The following is a 6689-nucleotide window of genomic DNA, read 5'->3' on the forward strand; positions in this document are numbered from 1 at the left end:
GGCTGCGAAATGCACCCGCCACTTTCCAAAGACTTGTAGATGGTCTCCTAGCGGGATTAGGAGAATATGCAGTCGCCTACTTTGACGATGTGGCCATATTTTCGGATTCCTGGGCAGACCACCTGGAACATCTACAAAAAGTCCTTGAGCGCATAAGGGAGGCAGGACTAACTGTTAAGGCTAAGAAGTGTCAAATAGGCCTAAACAGAGTGACTTACCTTGGACACCAGGTGGGTCAAGGAACTATCAGCCCCCTACAGGCCAAAGTGGATGCTATCCAAAAGTGGCCTGTCCCAAAGTCAAAGAAACAGGTTCAATCCTTCTTAGGCTTGGCCGGTTATTACAGACCATTGTACCGCACTACAGCCAAATCGCTGCCCCACTGACAGACCTAACCAAAAAGAAACAGCCAAATGCCGACAAGTGTCAGAAGGCCTTTAACAAGCTTAAAGCGACACTCATGTCTGACCCTGTACTAAGGGCCCCAGACTTTGACAAACCGTTCCTAGTAACCACAGATGCGTCTGAGCGTGGTGTGGGAGCAGTTTTAATGCAGAAAGGTCCTGATCAAGAATTCCACCCTGTAGTGTTTCTCAGCAAAAAACTGTCTGAGAGGGAAAGCAACTGGTCAGTCACTGAAAAAGAATGTTATGCCATTGTCTACGCTCTGGAAAAGCTACGCCCATATGTTTGGGGACGGCGTTTCCACCTGCAAACCGACCATGCTGCACTGAAGTGGCTTCACACCGTCAAGGAAACTAACAAAAAACTTCTTCGGTGGAGTTTAGTTCTCCAAGATTTTGATTTCAACATCCAACACATCTCAGGAGCCTCTAACAAAGTGGCTGATGCACTCTCCCGTGAAAGTTTCCCAGAATCAACTGGTTAAAATCGTCCTTGAGATATGGAAAATATTGTTAGTCTTTATGTACTTGGTAGTATATTTCGAGATGCATGTGTCTTATTAACTCTGTTTTTCCTAGAGCTCCAGGAAGAAATCCCAGCCAGTGTTTCACCCTAGCTGAGATTTGGGGGGCGTGTCATAAATATAAAGGGAAGGGTAAACCCCTTTGAAATCCCTCCTGGCCAGGGGAAAGCTCCTCTCACCTGTAAAGGGTTAAGAAGCTAAAGGTAACCTCGCTGGCACCTGACCAAAATGACCAATGAGGAGACAAGATACGTTCAAAAGCTGGGAGGAGGGAGAGAAACAAAGGGTCTGTGTGTCTGTCTATATGCTGGTTTCTGCCGGGGATAGACCAGGAATGGAGTCTTAGAACTTTTAGTAAGTAATCTAGCTAGGTATGTGTTAGATTATGATTTCTTTAAATGGCTGAGAAAAGAATTGTGCTGAATAGAATAACTATTTCTGTCTGTGTATCTTTTTTGTAACTTAAGGTTTTGCCTAGAGGGGTTCTCTATGTTTTTGAATCTAATTACCCTGTAAGATATCTACCATCCTGATTTTACAGGGGGGATTTCTTTATTTCTATTTACTTCTACTTTTATTAAAAGTCTTCTTGTAAGAAACTGAATGCTTTTTCATTGTTCTCAGATCCAAGGGTTTGGGTCTGTGGTCACCTATGCAAATTGGTGAGGCTTTTTATCCAACATTTCCCAGGAAAAGGAGGGGTGCAAGTGTTGGGAGGATTGTTCATTGTTCTTAAGATCCAAGGGTCTGGGTCTGTAGTCACCTAGGCAAATTGGTGAGGCTTTTTACCAAACCTTGTCCAGGAAGTGGGGTGCAAGGTTTTGGGAAGTATTTTGGGGGGAAAGACGCGTCCAAACAGCTCTTCCCTAGTAACCAGTATTAGTTTGGTGGTGGTAGCGGCCAATCCAAGGACGACGGGTGGAATATTTTGTACCTTGGGGAAGTTTTGACCTAAGCTGGTAAAGATAAGCTTAGGAGGTTTTTCATGCAGGTCCCCACATCTGTACCCTAGAGTTCAGAGTGGGGGAGGAACCTTGACAACATCCTTGTAGGGAGAAAAATACCAAAGAAACCCAACACAGTAGCATTTAACTTCAAAAAGGTGAATGTGATGGGGTGTTCACCCCACACTAGACTGGAAAGTGTTAATGAGGGTGAGAAGGGCCAATTAAGTAGCTGGGCTACATCTGAGGGGAATTAGGTGGCCTAAGTAACCCCTGATTGATAATGGAGCCCAGCTGAAAAGGAACAGTAGGGGCTAGTATAAAGCCAGGAAGATGACAGCAAAAAAGGGCTGTAGTGAGCAAGCCTGCAGTCACTCTCTAGGGATTAGATATTTAAAGGAGGAAACCTATTGGAGGAGAGTAGAAACTGCAGGAATCCAAGCCCTGTAGGAAGACTTTACACAGAAGGTGGTGGGGTGGAAGCCTGAGAGAAGGTGTGGGAAAAGATTCAAGGAAACAGCAGCAAAGTGGAACATTGCAGACCTTGGCCACTGAGTAGAGGATCCCTGGGCTGGAAACCAGAGTAGAGGGTAGGCCTAGGTTACCCTCCCAGCGACTGGGAAAGTGGCACAGTCAGGGCAGTCGATATAAAGAGTGCCTGGGATGGTTTATCCTGTGGGATTTTGTCACCACAGGAAGGGGAAAACATATAATGATCTGGCCAGAGGGCCAACACACGAAGAAGGAGCAGATGAATCACAAAAAGGGAACACTGTATGTCTGTAGAATGAGAGGGGATGCAGTGTGAGCAATGGGAAGAAGGGGGCGTATCAGACATGAGGGCAGCAAATCACCAGACATGGCCACCAAGAAACACCAAGCGGTGAGTGCACACTATTACAGGGAACTCCACAAAACTGAGAAGACTACCTTAATGGAAATTAAAAGGAACAGTCTTGAGTGAAATGCTTGCAAGCTTCATGGAAGCTTTTTAAAAACACAAGAACAGTGGCTCAAATTATAGATATACTTCAAATAAAAAAACACTAAGACTACCAAAAAATGCCATCATAGTAAACAATAGAGTAAAAGGGGTAGGTAGACAAAACGACATCCTTTAAAAATTGGAAATCAAATCATACTGAGGAAAACAGAAAGGACCTTTAACTCATTGTAAAGCACAATCCCAAATATACATACAAAATTATGGGGTCTACATTTGTTGTTACCACTCAAGAAAGAGATTTTCAAGTCATCATGGCTAGTTCTCTGAAAACATCTGCTCAATGTGCAGCAGTCAAAAAAGCTAACAGAATGATAGGAACAGCTAGCAAAGGGATAGATAATAAAGCAGAAAATATCATAATGCCACTGTAAAATCCATAGTTCACCCATACCTTGAATGCTATCTCAAAATATATATATATTGTGATGGGGCAAGGCCAGATGGCTATAGAAAAGTAGTGGGAGATAGATATATTAGCTCCAGGCTAAACAAATCCCTGGTACCAGGATAAGTGAAATGGCAGCTGCTCCAGGTCAATTAAGACACCTGGGGCCAATTAAGAACTTTTCAGAAGGCAGGGAGAATGCTAGGTTGATTGGGACACCTGAAGCCAATCAGGGGCTGGCTGAAACTAGTTAAAAGCCTCCCAGTTAGTCAGGTGGGTGTGCAAGTCAGGAGCTGTGGGAGGAAGTTGCGCTGTTGGAGAGGCTGAGTAGTACACACCATATCAGGCACTAGGAAGGAGGCCCTGAGGTAAGGGTGAAGTGGAGCTTGAGGAAGTGAGGGCTGCTGTGGGGGAAGTAGCCCAGGGAATTGTACATGTCATGTTTCTAAAAGGTCAGCTACCATAGCTGATACTATTAGGGTCCCTGGGCTGGAGCCCGGAGTAGAGGGTGGGCCCGGGCTCCCTCCTCCCCCCCTTTGCCCCCTGTTTAATCACTGAGACTGGGAGACAACAGAGACTGTGCAAGGAAGGATAACTTCTCCTCACCTCCCTCACTGGCTTATGATGAAAATGGCTCAGTAGACTGTGACCCTTGTCTCTAGAGAGAGAAGGGTTACATGGAAGGTCACAGTGAGCCTCTGAGGCTAGCGAAATCCACCAGGAAACACGGGACCCACGGAGGCAAGGACAGAGCTTTGTCACAATATATATTAGATTTGGGGAAAGTACAGAGAACGACAACAGAAATGATTAGGGGTATGGAACAGCTTCCATATGAGGAGAGATTAAAAAGACTGAACCTGTTAAATTTGCAAAAGAGATGACTGTGGGGAAGATGACAGAGATCTAAAAAAATCATGAATGATGGGGAGAAAGTGAATAAGGACGTGTTATTTACCCATTCACATAACACTAGAACCAGGGACCGCCCTCTGAAATGAATAGTCAGCAAGTTTAAAACAAACATAAGGAAGTACTTGCTCACATAGTGCATTGTCTACCTGTGAAACTCATTGCCAGGGGATGTTGTGAAGGCAAAAAGTAGAGCTTAGTTCAAAAAAGAATTAGATAAATTCATTGAGGATAAGTTAATCAACGGATATTAGCCAAGATGGTCAGGATGCAACCCTATGCTCCGAGTATCCCTAAACCTGTGACTGCCAGAAGCTGGGACTGGACAACAGGGGATGGATCACTTGATAATTGTCCTGTTCTGCTCATTCCCTCTGAAGCATCTGGACCAGCTATTGTTGGAAGACAGGATACTGGACTAGATGGACCATTGATCTGAGCCAGTATGGCTGTTCTTATGGAGGGAAAAGGGCTGCGCTTAAGGGGGAAAAGAGGGCATTTTCACTCCACACATCCAGCTATCCTTTCAGTATCAATTTTAACCTTCCAGGCACTTAAAACAAAACAACAACTACAAAACCAATCACAAACCATGATTTGTGGTAACAGTAACAGAGCTAAAGATATATCAGAAAATATATTAAAACTAGAACAAACATGTTCAATACAAAATATTATACACACACCCTCTGTCAATGCTGGTCATACAAATATGAAGGCACTCTCAAGTATTACTTTGTATTCTAAAAGCTAAATTGGAAGCTGTTTAACACACTGTGCCTCTGATTTATGAACCAATAGCTGGACAATACACATGTAACCCTTCTGCCAGCTGGAGCCAGCAGCAACAAGGGGGTTCAGTATCTAGGGGTTCCTTTTCAACAATACAACACAAAACTGTCTTGAGCCCCCACCCAGTGACCTGGGACAATTACACACCACCCCCAGGTGCCTCTAAGAAGCAATACGTCCCCTCTTGCAAGCACAGAGTCTGAGTGTAGCAAAAACTTTTAATAAAAGGAGAGAATTAACTCAGCATTAATTTGGGAAAACACTGCAACTAGGGTTCATAAACACAAACCATGAGCAAAAGACCCACCCCCAAGTAAGTTGGGCAGTGTCCTTTTCCCCTCAGGATCTTAAGTCAAACAACCCAAAAGTCCCTTTAACATGCCCGTCCCTTCTCTGTACCCCACTCTCAGTTGCTGTCCTTGGCCAGTGCAGCCCCAGAGTTCAGAGGTTCATCCTCAGAGTTCTCCTCCCACCCAGTGTGGAAGGCACGATGGGTAAGGAGGCACCTTACATGCTGCATGTCTCAGGCACTCGCTCATCACCCCAACAGCTGATTGCCATGCCTCTGCGGGGCTCTGCTCTGGCCCTCTCCACCAGCCGCGCTACTAGCCACTTGCCACGCCTCTCCACCGGCTGCCCACTCACCAAGATGTCATCAGCCCCCCTCTCTACACACACAACACAGCTCTCTGTGATTTCAGCTGTTAGTGGGGGATCCTCACTGCTGGTGCACATTGGGCAGTCTCTTGCAATAGAGACACTGTCCCAAAATAAGTCTAACACTTAGACCTAGGTATCAGTGATTTCAGCTCTGCAGCGTGTAACAAGACTCTCAATTGAGTCTAAATTAACTCGTTTCTTATACCATGGAGAGAGAAAGGGTCAAATGGTGTCTAGGACCCTTAAACAGGGCCCACACCATTAGGTACAAGTACTGTCCCTACCCTCTCTCAACTCATTGAGCTTTGGAACCCACGTCCCCTGCATAGTGAGTGCTGTTCAGTTGAGGGTGAGTCCCTCCATTGGGGTATGCCAGGTACAGTTCTGCTGCCCTTGGTTCACACAACAAGGATAACAACCTTTATTACTCCTGCCCCAATAACAAAGAGACTGGGGATCCAACACCCGCCACAAGTGATCATTTGGGCAAGCAGTCCCATCATGCTGAGCACCTAGGCCGGGTGGGTATGTCCATGCAAACGAAATCAGCTTCTGAAGTCTTTTTCCACAGCTCACCACTAGATGTCAGAGGAAAGCTCATCCAAACTCTGCTTACACACATATTTTATGGCGTTTTGCTTAATTAGATTACGTGAGCAAAGAATCGATTGATCGACTATACACAGAAGGCAAAATTTTTGACAGTACCTAAGTGATTTAGGAGCCTATGTCCCATTTTTTTTCAAAAGGGACTTGGGCATCTAGGAACCTAATTTCCATTGACTTTAAATGATTCTTGGGCTCCTAAATATCTAAATAACATCTGAAAATGGGACTTAGGTGCTTTACAAAAATGTTACCCACAATGACAGTACATATTTTAAGCTCAGAGAAGTATAGAAATATTTGGAGGAATGTGATTCAAGACACATGAAATGTATGAAATGGACAGAAGGGAGCTTTGTACTCTTACAGTTTACTGTGTCTCCAGACTGGTCAACATGTTAATGAAGGAGAAAGATAGTCTTCTTACCTGCTTATTACTTTTCTTAACCCTTGTTG

The sequence above is a fragment of the Eretmochelys imbricata genome, chromosome 2, assembly GCF_965152235.1.
Source record: "Eretmochelys imbricata isolate rEreImb1 chromosome 2, rEreImb1.hap1, whole genome shotgun sequence".
Lineage (NCBI taxonomy): Eukaryota > Metazoa > Chordata > Testudines > Cheloniidae > Eretmochelys > Eretmochelys imbricata.